The following is a 17,975-nucleotide window of genomic DNA, read 5'->3' as shown; positions in this document are numbered from 1 at the left end:
GTGTGCTCAGATCTGGGTGCACGTTAAACAACCCCAGTTGGCCGAAATTTCCGGAGCCCTCCACTACGGTGTCTCTCATAATCACGTGGTGGTGTTGAAACCTTAATATAAATCAAGCAGTACACGCAGCGTAAGCATACGTGTTTTTCTTTAGACGTCGATGAAGTCCGAAGTCCAAAACGTCGTGTTCTGGCATCTGGTGTTATTATAAAAATATTCCGATGAAAGAAAATAATGAGATTAAAAACGAATCACTTCGTTTCACATTATTGCCTTTAAAGACCCTTTGGTACGAGTATTACATAAGTGGTGTGAGTATGTTAGTACATAATTTTCATAATGCATAGCAGGGCACAAAAACAGAAAAATAGAGCAACGCATGCGCCAAACACCATTTTCGTAATGCATACCTGAGCACGGAAAAATAAAAGATAAAGAAAAATACATGCGATCAAGAGTAACGTACGTCAGTCCTAATACATATATACCTAAATTATACTAATAAAAAATTGCACTGTCATTGCGAAAAGTGCGCAGTGACGCACTCCGTAAACATACACGGGCAGGCGATGGCGGCGATTCGGTGTGGCAGTTAACCCCCATAAGTGCTCGTCAACTTTACAGTCCTCGTTATTATGCAGTTTGTCGGTGGCTTCCGAGAACGAAATTCAATAATGTGCTTAAGAGTATGGGTGCGAGCGCGGTTTATAAGCCACACATTTTGTCGACGATGTCTACGTATACCCAAGACCACTAAAAATAAAATAAAAACAGCGGCGAGAAAAATAGCGCGGTGCCACTTCGCACAGAAGCGCTATCGCATCGTCGATAATCAGTACGATAAGGCACGACTGCAATATTCAGTGTCTCTTCGAATCGCAAAGCTTTGCGTGACCTGAAACGATCCGCTGCGTAATGATAATTTATTCTGTTCTGATGCGGGTACCACACCGAGTCATCTCGCTCAAGCTCCACGTCTTGATGCTGACCCGAATCACGAAGACTGACCTTGAAAACGTTACTGACGTGTTTCAGCGTGTATCCGTTCTCGTTTCTGACAGCATTGTCTTGTTCGGCCGCAGTGTGTTAATCCGCTTGAAAGATATATCCGAATCTGCGAGGTTTGAAGCGAGGACATGCAAATACGCATGAGTTGTATATACTGCCAAAGCGACTGCCAACATGGCAATAATTCACTCGCTTCTGTGTTATCCGCATGCATCGCCCCCTAATGTTCGGCAAGTTGAACCCAGGCCTTAAAAAGAGTTGGAAGCGTGAGAAAAAAAAAAAAACAACGAAATAGTGCCATTTGACCGACCGGTAAGTTTTTTAGCAAGCTTTAGCAATTTGCAGGACAAACTTTCGCAAAATGAGTGGCTATGATGTGAGAACACGAACATGACTGACAGAAAAGTCCACCTTTCAATAATTCTACTATGACCATCACGTGACGCATGGAGCAGCAAGCTAGTAGATAGACCAGGCCCACATCTCCGAAAATATTGAGTGTTGTTATCTCTCCCATTCAGACCTCACTCTTTTTTCAGTACCATTGGCATTTTTGAAATATGAGTCCCACCATACAGACAACATGCACAGGATCTTTCACCAGAAACTCTGTGTGATGAAAAACAGGGAAATATTAAAATAGAGTGGGTATGGAAACTAGCAAAAAAAAATGAACGAAATGTTCCACATGAGAAACAAGTTTACCAGAAAGAAGTTGCACACGAAATGCATTGCGAAGGTAATGTTTCAAAAACAGAAAAGTTTACAATTAATATTACATGGAAATGAATAAATTCCCCTTGAAAACACTAACGCGTCATTCGGCGCCGTCCGAAGAAACCAGCTGCAACAGCTCGAACGAGATCACCACAACCACAAGTATAAATCCACTCTCCTGGTCATTCATGCTGTTGCTCCACAAGTCCCGTAACCCAACTGCTGCTCATTCTGAAGCGTAATACAACTCCGTTCACTCTCGCCACATTCCGAGTGCACAGGCAGCTCTTCCTTCCTTCTCATTCGTTCGGATGCAAGCGGCACGGGTGCTTCTCCATTCGGCTTGAGACAACGTGCGCAGCTCGTTCACCATTGCTTCAAGCGCGCAACGCCGCAAACACAAGCACGCTGATCGGCGAAGGAAGCGGAGGGGTGTCCTGCTACACGCTCACGCTCACAAGCGACCGCCGCGGCGCGGCTGCCTTTCCACCTAGCGGCGGATGAAAAGTGTTTTTCGCTGGGAGAGTCGCTCGCACGCGTAAAGGGAGGGCACAAGCAGCCAGCGTGGCGCCGGTGAGCAACCGGTCTTACGTGCGGGCCTATCACTCGGCAAACCCTCTCTTCCCTCTGCTCGTCCTCTTCAGCCGCTCACTGACTCCTCTTCATCATCCAGAGCCTCCTCTCTCCGCTGGGCAAGCAAACTTCGTCCGGCTGGCTCGGGCGAGGCGCCGCACTCGGCGCGCTGACCACGGCTGCATACGGTCGCGTGCGCTTCCCAACTCTCTCTCTGCAGCCTGCCGTTGCGTGCTTCGTCAACGCTGCCGCTGGCGTCGTCGTTCGCCTCTCGGGCTTCAGTCGGTCCTCTTCGACGCGCACCGGTCGAACGCAGTTTCTTGGCGTCCGTCGACGAAGCGCCGCGTTCGTTATCGTCGGCCGACGGGACGCCGCGTGTCGGAGCTCGAAGTGCCCCGCGCTGGTCCAAGGGCCTCCTCGACACTTCGCGACAGTTTGCGAAGGTTCCTAGACAACGTCGGAAGGAGGCACGCGGGTGACAGTGCTCTAATCTAAAATTGAACGGCTTGACGCCAGGTGTCATGGGAGGCTAAAGGACGTCATGTATGTTCAGCGACTCCTTTCTGCGTGCAAAGTCGATGTGCATCTTTTCTCCAATCCGGGTGACTACTAGCTCAGTGATGAAACCAAGGAGTGTGTGATTGGAGTGTTCGGTCCTAACGGACTTCCGGCTGTCTCTTTCTTCGCAAATAGAAGCCTCCTCGTCCCTGTGCTCGTTGTGTGAGTGTCTTGGGCACCTTTCACAACTCCCACCTCAACTCAGCTGGAACTGATCAAGCCCGTTAAGTGTCGCTATCAAGTAGACTATCTAGAGTGGTGGTGAGACGAAGCGTAGTTAAATTGTGCTGGTGCGAAGCGTACTCCTTTTTTTTTTTTTTGGAACACCGCTGTGGAGATTCATCGACCACTCGGATTCCGTCATCGATCTTCGTGATTCCCACTGGAGTTGCATTGTACGGCTAATACGTCAGCGGGTGTGAATTTATTTATTTTTACTACTACTCCTTTGTGTTCATCGTAAACAACGAAGCACGACTGTGACCACCCAGCAGCTTCATATCGACACCCGTGGGTATTTGTTCAGCACCAATCTCACGCCGAAAAGCGAGTAAGTTGGTGCGTCACCATTGATTCTTTAAACAGGAGAGTGAGAGTAAAAAAAAAAGAATGAAGAGAAGATCGCAGTGATCACAAATCTTCGAAAATGCACCCCTGAGCAGGATATATTCCCAACGTCGTTAAGATTGCCCTCCGAGTTGTAGCTAGTTATTTTGAGAAGTATTTACTAATTTTCAAAGACTCGCAGCTGATTAGGTGCCGCAGGGGAGAAGTAATCAACACCTGCGCGGACGCAACCACGGACCCCCAAATCGCACCTCATTATTCTGCAGAAGATATCAGCGAACTTTAATCACTGCCTTGACTTTGTTTGTCTATAGCAGAAAACTAGTTAACATCCATACTTTTTCTCTCTCTCCTGTTTTTCTTTATGCTTATCGCGGGACACTGGATTCACGTATTTTTTTAGATGTTCTTTCTATCCTTCACTTTTATGTGCATATAGCGGGTAAAAAAGAGAAAAAAAAATGCGTCAGTTTACTTTCAGTTCATTTGCTAATCTGTAATTACCGCTTATTCCCGGCGTCCGTGGCATCAAGGTACTGGAGCCTTTACTAATGGTTACACCATGCTAATGATAAATGACGTATGTCCAGAGTATAAATTTTTGCGATGGTGCGGCGTACTTTTTTTCAGCTGTTTGCGTTGAAAAATGAGCAGCAGAGAATGAATCGGCATGAACTGCTACCACGTTACATCAAATGCTAGAACGTGAACTGGTAAACGGCTAGCCTTATATGGCGTGAGTAGTTGCTCCAGTAGTTAAGTCGTTTTGTAGGACCAACTTTATCGACCCTTTTAATGTTTACGAACACAGGCTCTTGAAGACATGAGATTTTGTACACCGATGTGCCTTATTAGCAACGGAAGACAACAAGAGCTTTTAAAAATAGCCCCAGGATTTCTTACAGCTTCCTTCCCTTATTTGGCAATATATATTCTAATAAATGTTCTTTTGAGCTACATAAAAATTATAGAACATTCCTTGGCATTACGCACGTTTCTTTCATGCAAAAAAATGGAAGAGAGACTTTCTTTACCCTTGAAAAGAGCTTGACAACATGCCTTCAGTTTCGGTGTTAGGAGCTGGTAAATGATAGGACCAGAAGTTTTTTTTTTTTTTTTTTCGAGGGATGGGGATACAATTTTCGCAACCTCTAAACCGTCTGATTCACTCGCATAATCAAAAACATTATAGGGCATTAAAGAAGGTGCACTCAGCTGTAGTTAAAAACATGAAACACGACAGTAGTACATATTACATGATCAAGATGTGCAGCGAAAAAAACATAATTGAGTTAACATGTGGTACGGAGACAAACACGGTTTTAGGAGCAGTTATGATTGTGTGCGATAACGTCCCGATAAATTAATTCAGCATACTACAAAGCGAATGAGAGCGCAAGGGAACATTATTTGTTCTTTTGAACTGCAGTGTGGAAATGGTGACAAAAATTGAAATTAACTAATGGGGATGAAAAGTAATGCCCGTTTTATCCGGGGTGCCCGAATACACAACCTTCGAAGTAGGTGGTCCTGGCTAACAATTTAAAAACGATCCGCTTTTGTATTCCGTCACGGGATGGCTTTATGTGGTCTGTAGTAAACGGAACCAAGTACTCCAAGTCGTTAACCACTTTTTGTAAACACACATGATTTTTGTGACTGAATAATATTGCACTGTGACGAAGGGTTGAGCACTCGGCGTGAACTCATTCACGATGTAATTTGTGTCGACAGGGCCTCATCAAGTGTGAGATCTACGGGACGGCTTTATGCTCTCCCATAGTGAACTACCAAGTACTGTAGATTCTTAACCACTTCATCTAAACATGCATCCATCCATGCCTTCGATTCTCCTTCTTCCGTTCAATGTGATGGGCGAGAGATGTGACGTCTTGTGGTAGTTTAGCCTAATACGGACTATTGCCAGAAAACGTCACGAACGACTGTAACGTTAGTGGTGCGAAATGAGATTCTAGTGATAGATGGATTTTCTAAATGATTGAAAACAGATTTACCTAGATTGAGGCGAATGTCTCGCTACATGAATGGGTTGCATAAAATGGTTCGAGAGTGTGACAACAGCGCTGGTACTTCTCCTTTATGATGGGAGGGTTGTGAGAGCGATATTTTGATTTCTGGGATGCTGAAGGTTGCGTGACTTGCATATTACACAGTAGCGCGGAGTATTACGCAGCAATGGTCAATGAAAGTAAGAAAAGAGGGGAGACGATACTCCGTGCATGCAACGAGCGTTAAGCAAGCATTCAAGGTTTGGCACGTCGTATAATTAAATGCCCTTACAACTAACCGCTTTTCTCGAATGGATTTGGAGTGACACACGCTTGGCGTTCTTCGGTGCCCTTCTAAGTCGGAACAAGCGTTGGCCAAGCAGCATCATTTGTCTTCTTACTTTTTCTTTGCTGCAACGGTGATTAGGTGATCGTAAACCACTTTCGCTATATTTAGAGTCCTCGATTAAGGAAAGAGACACAAGGGCTGAAGGGTTTGAAGGGCGATTTAGTGATACTGGCAGTCAGCGTTTTTATTTATTTATTTCTTTATTTATTTATTCATTTATTTTCTTGCTCTTATACAAACTTTGCTTTTATGCCAACCACCATGTGTATATATGACAGACGTATACTTGGAATAAAAAAAAAAAACGCCGAGGAACGCTCATTTTCAGGTTACGTTTGTATTTCGTCCCACTCAAGAGACGGCGCGCTTGTCTTCTCTTCTTTCTTCTTTAATTTCTTCATTTTTATTACTTAAGTTTTTTTTTTCTTGCTTTCACTCGACGGCACAATTGCTGTATCAGAGCCACAAACGACGATATGTTGAGAAAAAAATTTTGAAAAGCATTTTGAATTCAGTTTCAGCGTGATTGAGTCGCACGGTTACGCACCTGTATTTTTTTTTTCCTGTCTGGCTGAGTGGCTTCACTGATTTTCTTTTTTTCTTTACTCGCAGCGCCGTACATACTTAGACGTGATCGTCCCTGAACCGACTGGAGCAATGTTTTGAGTTGTATTTCTTGCTCCTGCCACACTGGCGATGCGAAGACGCTACTCGTTTCTTCGTGATGATTCCATGGCAACATTGTCGACCCTATCTCGATCATTAGAACGCACGAAAGCGGCGCAGCACATTAAAAAGCTGGAAAATAAACAACACGCCTGGTTGATTCATGACCGTAAGGATTCAAGGTTCGCTGTAATATATAACAACCAAGCGCGAGCGCGAATCTTGAAGTATACGTGACCCTGCCTTGAAATAAAAATTTCGTAACTGCTAAGACGCATCTTTGTTCCTTCGCAGATGGTGTTTCCGTAATTTTGCGTAGCTATACACATTTACGTCTTTGGCTTTGTCTCTGTTAAAACCAACAGCGCTTAGGCTTTCCGGTGATACTCTTTGATGAACTCGGACGTTCCGCGTAAACGTTGCATTGAGGTGATTTGGGAAGTGAAATACGCCAGCCTTACTTTTAGCAACCCTTCCATGGAACCTGATTGGCAACCGCACTGTCGTATTCATGGAAGAGGTGGGGGAGGGGGGGACTTTTCGAGGTTTTTCAAGATTACGCGTGCATATTTGCGTGTGTGCACGTACGCACGCACATATACATACGCACGACCATGAAGAAAGTAGGCTGAAACCCTCTAAAAAGATGGCTGCAGATCCTCGAACGAAATGTTCATGATGGAGCAAATGGGGCCCCGTCGACGAAATGATAAGTGATGTAAAGAATGTTAATCAAGATTTTTTTAACCATATGCGCGCTATGTACGCTCTGTAGATGGTGCTGTACACAGATGTTTCGCACATGCGCTTCGACAAGGGACGACAACGAGCCTCGACGACAACTGTCGGACAGTGTCAAGGCCTAAGGACATTCGCTCCTAAAAAAACGTATGACTATGCTACTGGACAGGCGTACTGAGCATTCGGCTTGCACTGAATTTTCGTCAGTGCTGCTCTATCGCACCAGGGAATCTTTCCCGCTACCTGCAGTAGAGCCGGCCGCCGAGTTATCAGTGGCAAAAATAAAAAGATGAAGGAAAGGAAAATGATAGGTGTAAAATTAAGAGACAAGAACAGAGCAGAGGGGGTCAGGGAACAAACCGGGGTTAAGGGTATCATCGTTGAAATCAATAAGAAGAAATGAACGTGGTCTGGGCACGTAGCGCGTAGGCAGGATAACCGCTGGTCATTAAGGGTGACTGACTGGATTCCCAGAGAAAGCAGTCGGCTGAAGGGGAGACAGAAATTTACGCGTGCAAATGCGATTGGGAAGATAGCGTGTATAAAGTGGCAGCAGCAAGCGCAGGACCGAGTTGACTGGCGGAACATGAGAGAGGTGTTTGTCTGGCAGTAAGCATAGTCAGGCTGATGATGATGACAAGCGACAATGGAACGTTCTGCTCTGGGTGCGTTTCGCCACTGTAGGGAATATGTTACCAACATTGTATGCAAAAGTTTCATATGCTTAATCAGACCACCGAAGGCTGTATACATGGTCGAGAGGGTAAATATGTTCGAAGCTGCGAGACCTGCAGAATACCGGTCACTTCTTATAATGGACGCATAAATTTAGTCGTCACAAATTCAATCTATCTTACGCAGTGGGGCTAGCTATTCGGTGTTGTATATTTTGCTGCCGATTGCCAACAATGCGAAGCTTGAAATCACCTTTCGGTAATATGTAATGGAGTATATGGCTAGTCAGCTGGCATCACTCAAAAGCAAACAGAAAACTCGTAAATGAAATGTAAATAAAGGAATAAAGCTTTGCGCTGTAGCCCGCCGCCCTCTTGATTATTCCATGTGCGAAGCCATCGAGCATAATTTACACTAATGAGCGATGTTCCGTAGGTCTCGCTCTAACCACGACAGGCATTGATTCACAATATGTTCAAAAACACAGAACAAGTTATTACGCCACTTCAGGCGCCGCCAATGACGAAGGTAAACGAAACACGGCTCTTTGGCTCAGTTACTGCGCTCAAGCGCAACACTGGTATGCGTTAATCGACGAACAAAACGCAGGCCACTTACGTTGCAGATTGATGTTCCATTTGCATTTCCTGCTCACTGTTTGACATTCTTCACGCATTCCTTTTATATTCGAAGCAGCTCTTTGACTCGCGTGTGTAACGCTGTACGTACGTGCGTCCGTACGAACGTGCCGAAACGCGTTTCTTTCACTGCAGGTGTTGGAGTGGTGCAAAGTAGGTCATGCCACAGCTGCGTGTTGACATCACGCTCCCCTCGCACCCTTCCCTAACAGGTGCGTCCTGACGTTACTATCCCTGACCCACAGCACGCTCGCCACAGCGCCCGCAGCTGCCGGCTCCTCCGCCCGCTCGCAACACACTTTTCTCTCGTTTCACCCTCGCTACCGACCGAAACTCTCCACTGCACTTCTAGTGGAAACAGTCTTACCGTTCGTTTCTCTGCGATGAAACTTACACGAAACGCAACCCGTCCCTATGTTTTTTTCGTTTGAAACAAATGCTTACTCGAGCAAGCGCTACACCGAGTTTCACTTCAAACCCTCTTGCAGCACCCGCGTGGACGACCATTTCAAATAGGCCCACCGCCCTGTGCACCACTGCTGCTTCGTATCCCATCAGGGTGCCTTTCGGGGAGTTAGTTCATGATTTTTTTTTTCGTTTTTGGTAAGGACCCTGAAGAGGAGGACGATTAACGTTACTGAAACCCATAGAAGTTAAGCAGGGCTTATCCTGTTTCGCACATAGCAGTTAGGGAATATAAATGGGGCAAAACGTTGAGGAAGATCGGAGGACGCCGGAGCCTTCAAGATTAGATGGCAATAGCGTAATCGGACCTCGTACGCATGCCTTCGCAAATGCTGGCCTGCTTCCGTTCTCGCTGCATGCTTTAACTGTGTCGTAAGGGTACGAACGACTGTGCACATAACAATGGCCGTTTCATAGTATCAGTCATTAGCTCTTTCAAGCTTTGTTGTTAAGTGCCCCGCAGTACACCCGGATTGGATCGGTCTAGCGAGACATCATCAGTCAAGTCCTTGCTGCTGCTGTGTCTCTAGAGATTCTGGCCGACAGCGGCGACGGTCAATACCTGACGTTGCAGTCAGATTTTTAAAATAAAGTTTATCGCGCGGGCCTGGCAGGTGTCCAAGCCGGAGGGTTCCTGGAGTGAGGTACCCTCCCATATTAACTCTTAAATTTGACCACCTAATAAACGTTTTCTCTCTCTCTCTCTCTCTTCGTTTGCGAATCAGCGAAGTGCCCACATCACGCGAACCTACGCAGCTGTTCATCTTGTGGACGGTTCTGGTGCGGATGATGATGAAATGTGTCTGTGCGCTTTTTAATGGGTGGGCCTTTGTATCACCCGCTTGTTGTGCAATTCACTTCTTGTAACGCGTGACGTGGTTCTGCGCTTGTGCCACGCATTATAGATAGTATGCGTACTTTGACTACAAGATATTCAGATTTATCAGGAAGCACCTCTAGAATGGTGCATTTTCACCGATTCGTAACCAGCTCTCTGTATCGTATTCGAACTGCGTTATGTCATGGACCGTAGGACCAATCGTTGCTGGAAACAAGGCAACCTTAAGAACAAGTACTTCCGAAAGGGCATGACGTAACGTTTCAATGGTTACCATGCCACAGCGTAATAATCGATAAGGAGCATGCCGACGATGCAGCAAAGAACGCTCACGAAAATCGCATGATGGATACCATTCCACTATCAAGAAGCGACGCAGCAGCAAGGATTTATACGCTCGCGAACAGGTCTTTGTGGAACACGCGCGGATTTCTCCACACCCATCTTTACGGCCTGAATCCATGCCTCTATGACTTACCATTCTATCTGGTTTATCCAGATTTTTGCCTTTGCTTGCCGCATCGGATCCATGGGCAGACAGTGCGGCGTGTGAGCGTTGCGGCGCTGACAAAACCATCGATTGATTGATGTGTAGGGTTTAACGTCCCAAAATCACCATTTGATCATGAGAGACGCCGTAGTGGAGGGCTCCGGAAATTTCGACCCCCTGGGGTTCTGTAACGTGCACCCAAATCTGAGCACACGGGCCTACAACATTTCCGCCTCCATCGGAAATGCAGCCGCCGCAGCCGGGATTCGAACCCGCGACATGCGGGTCAGCAGCCGAGTACCTTAGCCACTAGACCACCGCGGCGGGGCGACAAAACCATCGAACATATTCTGTTTCAGTGCCATCAGTACAGCTGTCAGGGACAGTCTTTGTCAGCAGTGTTTACATGCCTCGACGACCAACCGCATTCCGGAAAATTATTTTTGCAGTGCCTGAAAGGTCGAGCTTCACGCCATAAAGTGACGAAGGTCCTCGTGAAGTTTCAGCGATCGACCCGCCTCGTCGAAAGATTGTGGCATTCTAGTGCGCGTGTGTTTTCGCTTCCCTTCCTCTCTCTCATTCCCCATTCGTTCCTTTTCTATCTTCAGTCCCCCTTCCCCAGTGCAGGGTAGCAAACCAGATAGTTGTTTTCCGGTTAACCTCCCTGTCTTCCTTCATGCTATGTGTATCTCAAAATGTAGTGTTGTTTTTTTTTTCAAAGTAGCTTCAGCAAATACTAACGTATCGTTTACGCCACAGTAAGAGTTTGTGGCAGAACACGTGCTTGCCACGCAGGCTTCGACCCTCACTTGTATGCGGCATTTTTTATTATTTGTCTTATTTGCGTATTTCACGAGTTTTTGGTCACAAATAAGACTATTGTTTTTCGCTCACAATCAACAACGCTGACGCCGCCATCGGAATGTTTGCGAAAGGAGCTTTCTAACGCTATCGTGTTAGAAGAGACAGCTCACTGTTAAACATTTACGACGCCGTAACAGTTGTGTGCACAGCGAGGTGGTCAATCACCATGGTAGCCTCCAGAAAGCGTATCTTGTGGCCTTTTTTTTTTTTGCATAGGCATGATGTAAGAAAGCATGGCTGCAGCAGCTTCTTCATGACGAAAGGCTTTTCAATTATTCGTTATACAGCTTCGTGGGGGTCAGTTATGTCGCTGTTAACGGACTTGAAGTATACGTGCTCGTCTGATCAATAGCACAGCTGGTCAAATGGACGCATACGAGCTGATATGAAAGCGAAAAAAGAAGCTCAACCAGACTGTGCCAGATTGTCTTCCATGCAATGAAAATGAGTGAGAAAATATTTGACATCTTTTTTGTGTTTTTTGCTAAAGTATCTAGGAAAAAACACTGGATCACCAATATTTCGTGGAACTTCAGTCTTGGATGAGCAGACAACCTTGATCGAAAAGCGCCATTAACGGGACACAATAACAAGGCAGCACCGATCGATGACAACCCTATGCCGATTCATAATTTGCATATTGGAAAACGTTCCTCAACATGCTTCGTAATGCGTGTCTGAAATGCAGAGTATACGAGAGGTTCGGCAGTATATGTGTGGCACGGCACTGCGTGCGATATTTCTGACTCGTTCTAAATGTCTCATCGCTTCACGTGCTAAGGCGCAAAACAAAACGGACAAAAGTGATGGAGCGTTAGCCAAGTCGGCCGTTTCCGTTACACAGAACTCGTCCACGCACCTAGCTTAAATGGGCGTCGCCTCGCGCTTCCTGAAATAGGGCGAGCCCGGGAAAATGGCCTCCCCCGGCAAGTATATATGATCCAGATCGGCTCTCATACAGGTATACACACACGCCGACACTCGTTTCTCTCGATACTTACGCAGCCGCGTTATATAGAAACCGATGCGCTATATACTCGCCGCTCTTGAGTTATCGACGACCTACCTTGCATTCACAATTAGGCCTCACTCCCGTTACTGCGGCGTCTCGGCTGTCCTTGAGGATTCGCAAGCTGCAGCAACCCAGAGGCTGAGCAGCCTCTAGGTCTGCGTGTCTTCTTCGAAACTCGAGCTACTTAACCGCAGCCGAGTTTCTTTTTTCTTTTTTTGAGGGTGTGATATCTGTTTGGGGGCGGGTTCACTGTTAAAGATGGCTTCAGAAAGAAAGGGATATACAGAGAGTGAATGCATCGGGAACGAATAATCCAGCGGGTGTCATCTTTCTAAATTAACTTTTATCACACCCAGTTTCTTTTCCTCTCTCCTTCCGTTGATTCTTTCTTTCTTCGCAATATTACCTCTTTTTATGATTGGTATCATCGTGGCTTTCGAAACACCAGAAAGTCCACTGTATACGCAGCAAACCAAGGCCTGCTATTCCTTTGGTCGGACGCGGCAGCAATGAATCAAGTATGCTACCGCACTCGTTAAAAAGAGAAGCAGCAGCGCGACCACGCAAGGGAGAGTTGCACAAGCGAGAGGTCGTGACGGTTCATCGGGACGTGCTTCCTGAAGCGCCGAAGACAGGAAATTCTGAGAGCCGCGCGCAGAAAATCACACGTCCGGGTGACCGCTATGCATATCACTAAGAGCCAACACTGAGCGGTGCACTCTACGTGCAAGTTCACGCAGTACCAGTGCAGTGTTAGACCTCCCTTGGGGCCTGTCTCATTAATTCGTAATCTCGTGCCCCAGACGCACGCACTCAAGTAAGGTAAAAAACAAAAACGTACGTGGTATAAACGCTCCAAGTCGTGACATGAATCGACGAACACGGCAGAATAAAGCGCTTGTCTATATTTTTTTCTTCTCTTTGCTGGTCTAAGGTGGAAACAGTGCCGAAGTAGGAACTGCTTTGGGTACGCTGATCATGTCTTGTGAAAAGTACGCCAAAGCTAAAGCAAGCGCTGGTTGCCTAACAGTCATGGAAGAAACACAAGTAGCCAAGAGAGTGGTTACTTCAGCGCAGCGGTAGTTCTTAATTCGTTTGACTTAAGACAGGGTGTTGGGCGAGAAGTAAGTGAATGTTCTCCAAGAACTCGACGGATTTCTTTTCGTGTGCGTGCGTGGGGTGGGGGGGAGGGGAGGGGAAGCGGGCGGGTGGGGGGGGCGGAGATTTGCGTTCAGGTTAGCGTTATAGCCTCATAGTACTGGACCAAACCATGGACAACCTACCTATGTCGTGCGAAATATTACTGCGTAATCGTCCAGACCTAACCTACCCTAACACCGTGGTTCAGACTGAACGTCGCAATAAGAAGGCCGTCCGAGCTCCCCTAAACCTCTTGCGAACCACCGGTCTATTGACTCGTGTGAAATTCCGAAGTGTATGGGATGTACAAGAATTTCTCTCGCATCAAGGTAGTGTTGATTTGTGCGTTATTTTTCCGGTGATTAATGCGTGGCGTCCCATTGTTTATTGCGGAGAAACACAAAGCGTATGAACAGTGTTTTGAGGCAACGCGAAAACTTAGCGCATATAGAATGACTGCACAGGCTGTGTATTTACATACCCAAGTCGGAAGTATCACGTTGTTGTTTTTTTTTTAGACAAGGTGCATTTATCAAATGAAAAAATGCAAAAATTACATCACTCTAGTGAAATATCTACGGCGAATGTTTTAGGGGCGAATTCACGCGCTCAGAAATGTAAGATTATTCTTCTGCCGTATGCATGCATGCGTTTGCGGCCACCTTAAGTCGGTCATCGAAGCTGCCCTTTCGTCGCATTCCTATCAGGTCACCGTCGACGTCCATGCCTAACTTGCTGACGTCAGCTGTTTAGATGTTGGTGGCGGAAACATATACACCAAGCCAAGTTTTTGTTTTCTTTTAAACAATAACTTCCTCGGCGTACCATACACTTGCATGAAGCTCTAAAAAACAGATGCTTTTGTTTACGATAATGACATTTATCAGCGCAGCGGTGGTCCTTCATTCTGTCGTTCATAGTACAGGCCGGATAAGCATGCATTTGTAAGGTGCAATGAAAACATTGCCACTCATTTGCTCATGCATGCGGAAGAACGCTGTGGTCGCATTCCAAGGCGGTCGGGGCACATGCGAGGTATTGTAGTTGGATCGAAGTGGATCTTCTCGCAAAAGTCCTGGATTTTATCCCACGTGAAGCGGTTGCAATTTATTTTAAACTAATTGCTGGAAATCCATGCAATGTGTGTTGTTAGAGCGCGTTAAGCAACACCAGACCGACGAAGATTCCTGGGTTATTCGCTGCGGCGCACCCCATAATTATGTTTTAATTATATTTTATCTTTTATATTCTTTTATTTTTGCATATTGGAGCCCAATTTGGGCTATCATAAAGGTGGATTTCCTTTACGTCAATCGACAACATAAACACTAGTAACACTGTGCAAGGTAGACAAAAAAAGAGAGAAAAGAATGCAACTCATCAGAAAGAAAAATCTAATCAACACATTCATGCAAGAAATCTCATAAAGGGAATGGTCTGGTAGAACCGGGCAATACATTCCACATTTCAATAGTGTTCCGAAAGAAGCTGGGTGTAAATAGGTTAGTGCGCGGTTAGAAGGTTGGGAGGTTGAGTGTGTGGCTATTTCTTTGACACGTGATAAGTAGCATACTATAACTAAAGTTGTTCTTGTAAGTTGTTTTCTGACATGCAGTAGAGTTCTACACGCTGCAGTGAAATTACTGTCAGTCTCTCCCCCACCTTTTTTTTTCTTTTCCCTCTCTTCCCTCTTTCTCGTCTTTCTTGTCCCCTTCCCTAATCCCCCAGTGTAGGGTAGCCAACCGGATGTCTTTCTGGTTAACCTCCCTGCCTTCTCCCTTTTTGTTGCTTCTCCCCCCCCCCCACCCCCCGTTCTTGTAAGGAAGCGAAATGCGCCACTCTGTTCTATAAAGTGCACAACTGAGCACGGTTCAAAAGGGACATCTTCAAGTGTCTGAAGCAGGGCAACGAAACGATAAATCCTGCCGCCGCATCGTGTTTTCTTCCCTCACCGTCCAATACGCCGCATGCAGGTCGCAACGGCATAGCCTCCGAGATTCGCAGCCGTTACTCGAAGAAAACCGTCGCTGAGAGACGTTATGCGTCGATTCCCCACTTTTGAGATCACCACAGGTCAATGGCAGAAAGGACGCGTCCGCCATTGCGTGTTGTGTAACACGTTTGCTACAAAACAATCAAGGGATTCGCTTTCCTGCCATCTGGGATGGACTGTGCGGCGTGAAGCGGTTTAATGGCCGCAAAAAAACAACTAAAAAAACATGCTTCAATTAGAGACAGCAAGGCAAAGCAGACACACGTGTGGCACTGCGCTATACAATATATATATATATATATATATATATATATATATATATATATATATATATATATATATATATATATATATATATATATGTGTGTGTGTGTGTGTGTGTGTGTGTGTGTGTGTGTGTGTGTGTGTGTGTGTGTGTGTGTGTGTGTGTGTGTGTGTGTGTGTGTGTGTGTGTGTGTGTGTGTGTGTGTGTGTGTGTGTGTGTGTGTGTGTGTGTGTGTGTGTGTGTGTGTGTGTGTGTGTGTGTGTGTGTGTGTGTGTGTGTGTGTGTGTGTGGAAAAGCTTGGCTTGCTGGAATGTTAACATGTTTGATGCAGTTCTAAAAGACGAAGATGCAAAAGCAGAAAGCACAGGACAGCAATCCCTGTGCTTTCCGTTTCTCGATCATTTCAACGCTGCATCAAACACGTGAACGATACAAATTAAGCAAGCCTTCGTAATCGTCTTCTTTTGCATATACTGATTAGTTCGCTGCCCCGCCAAGTGGAAGATATTGCAGTGAAGACCACCGCACAAGTTATCAATTGGTTAAAGCGTTTACCTGCAATGAGGGGGTTACGGGGTTTCATTTGTGGTGCTACCGAGCAGCTGTTTTTTTTTTTTCGATAGGTATAAACGTATACCCATGATTGGCGCTCTGTTGCGATTATTCACTTCTACTTTCGAAAGTGGCCTCTTCTTTTGTTCGTCAACTTCTTCCACTCACGTTTCTTCTGCCCCCAAAGCAGCTGTGCCATGCTTCCTTACGGGTTGCAAAGAATAAACTTATAAAAGCTGTTGCTGTGCTAGTCAGTACATAGTTGAATGTAGGAGAGCATTGCAACACGGGACAAAGAGCCCGCCTAAAATGCTGGATATAGACAGTAAACACCATTTTTCGTCCGTTGTTCTGGATATAACCAGAATTTAACAAGGACCTGGCTGAAAGTGTAGGTGTCTACGACTTCCATCGCCTACGTCTTTGTACCGTGTTACGCCATTCTCCCATATTCAACAGAAATACGCGTATTTGTTATCCTCGAACCACTATAGATTAACGTGAGTTTGTTCCGGTTGGCTACCTCGTGCAAGGGGAGAAAAATAGTGGAAGATGTTGTAGCTATCGCTATACGAAGAACACAACATCGAAAAATGAATTTGAGCTGCCGGCATAAAGGCTGTTATGAACACCGCCCTGAGCTACAATCTCGATACAGCACGTTGTCACCGTCAGATCTTGGCTGTGTCGCCGTCGTCGCGACATCGCCCCGCCTAGGCGGTGCCTAGCATTGTTCTCTGTTGTTTTACGGGGAGCCATAGTGCGTAAACAAACCTCGTCGTTCACTGGGAGAGACGGAGGGAAGAGGCAAACGATGTGGGCGGAGGCCGTTCAAGAGCACGCCACTGTTTCCGTACACCACACGTAGTCTGTTTTTCTCGACTCTGTTCGGTGCAGTGCGCTGCAGAAGAGCGCATCAGGGCCCAACATTCCCGGCACGTGGCGCCAAAGTGTACATGGTTGGGATACTACGGTATCCTGTCGCTAGGACACATATGACGATTTACTCATGCTCGCCTCTTGGGATGTGCATTTAGGGCATGCAGATGCTTAGCGATGTACGGAAGAGGAAACACACAATGAGAAGGAAAAGGAAGTGAAAGATAACAGGTCAACTACACATGCGTCTCGTATTTAACTAAACGCGCGTTATTCGTTGTTCCTGCTAATGGGATACCTACGCATTTACAACATAGTACCTGGTCACTCTAAACCTTTTCCGCCAAGTAATATTCTATCGCTCGTGCGTTTAGGCATGTTTCACGGTGTTTCTATTTGAAGTGTTATGGCGATCCTGCTATTCTTTTCTGGCATTTGCAACGTGAAATCATTGCGTTCTTACGTACGAATATATTATCCTCAAAATTCCTTGCTAGCAAAACGAGCCTCGTCGATCACTTAGGGCCTACGCCTGCTGTGTTATAAACAAATTTTCAGTTTCCGATGTGTTTTCTTCACGCACCTCCAAGGCCCAGCAGATGGCCACAGTAAAAGTGCTAAACGGCGCTGTTCAGTGCCGTCGTTCGGATGTACATAACAGTCGTTGCCTGAAGCAATCGCCGCGATCTTATACCCGTCAGCTGTAGTGCTTGGCCGGCTTCAGCGCGAGTACAGTAATTAGCGGCATGAGTAAGTGAGCTTAGGTGTGCCACGGTGATGCGCTTGACGCTGCACAGAACTAAGAGTTGCGCGACTGCGTAGCGGTGGTACGCGGCCTGTCAACCGACCTCAGAACAAAGAGGCGACGGCGTTCGCTCTCAACAGCCTTCCTCCTCACTTTCACCACATTCTCCTCTCAAGACTCTCTCCCAGTTCACTGGAGTAGTCAACCACGTACATCAAAGCGCTTGCGGTC

The 17,975-nt window shown here is 46.2% G+C and overlaps 1 protein-coding gene across 8 annotated transcripts in view; it reads left to right on the top strand.

Moving 5' to 3' along the window:
- The window catches only part of LOC119170511 (dopamine receptor 1), a 593,104-nt gene that overhangs the window by 415,140 nt on the left and 159,989 nt on the right, over nt 1-17,975 (top strand). Inside the window, exon 1 of one of the 8 annotated variants that reach the window (XM_075887211.1) lies at nt 2,318-3,406. The exons of 4 other annotated variants lie outside the window; for them this stretch is intronic. The gene's annotated coding sequence lies outside the window, so the exon portion shown is untranslated. Of the gene's footprint in view, nt 1-2,317; nt 3,415-17,975 lie in introns of those variants that run through there. 3 more of the 8 variants (XM_075887208.1, XM_075887205.1, XM_075887207.1) reach the window with 3 other exon arrangements.

The sequence above is a fragment of the Rhipicephalus microplus genome, chromosome 2 (assembly GCF_043290135.1).
Source record: "Rhipicephalus microplus isolate Deutch F79 chromosome 2, USDA_Rmic, whole genome shotgun sequence".
Taxonomy (NCBI): Eukaryota; Metazoa; Arthropoda; class Arachnida; order Ixodida; family Ixodidae; genus Rhipicephalus; species Rhipicephalus microplus.
The sequence above is the reverse complement of the archived record's forward strand: the minus strand, read 5'-3'. Positions and strand labels throughout refer to the sequence as shown.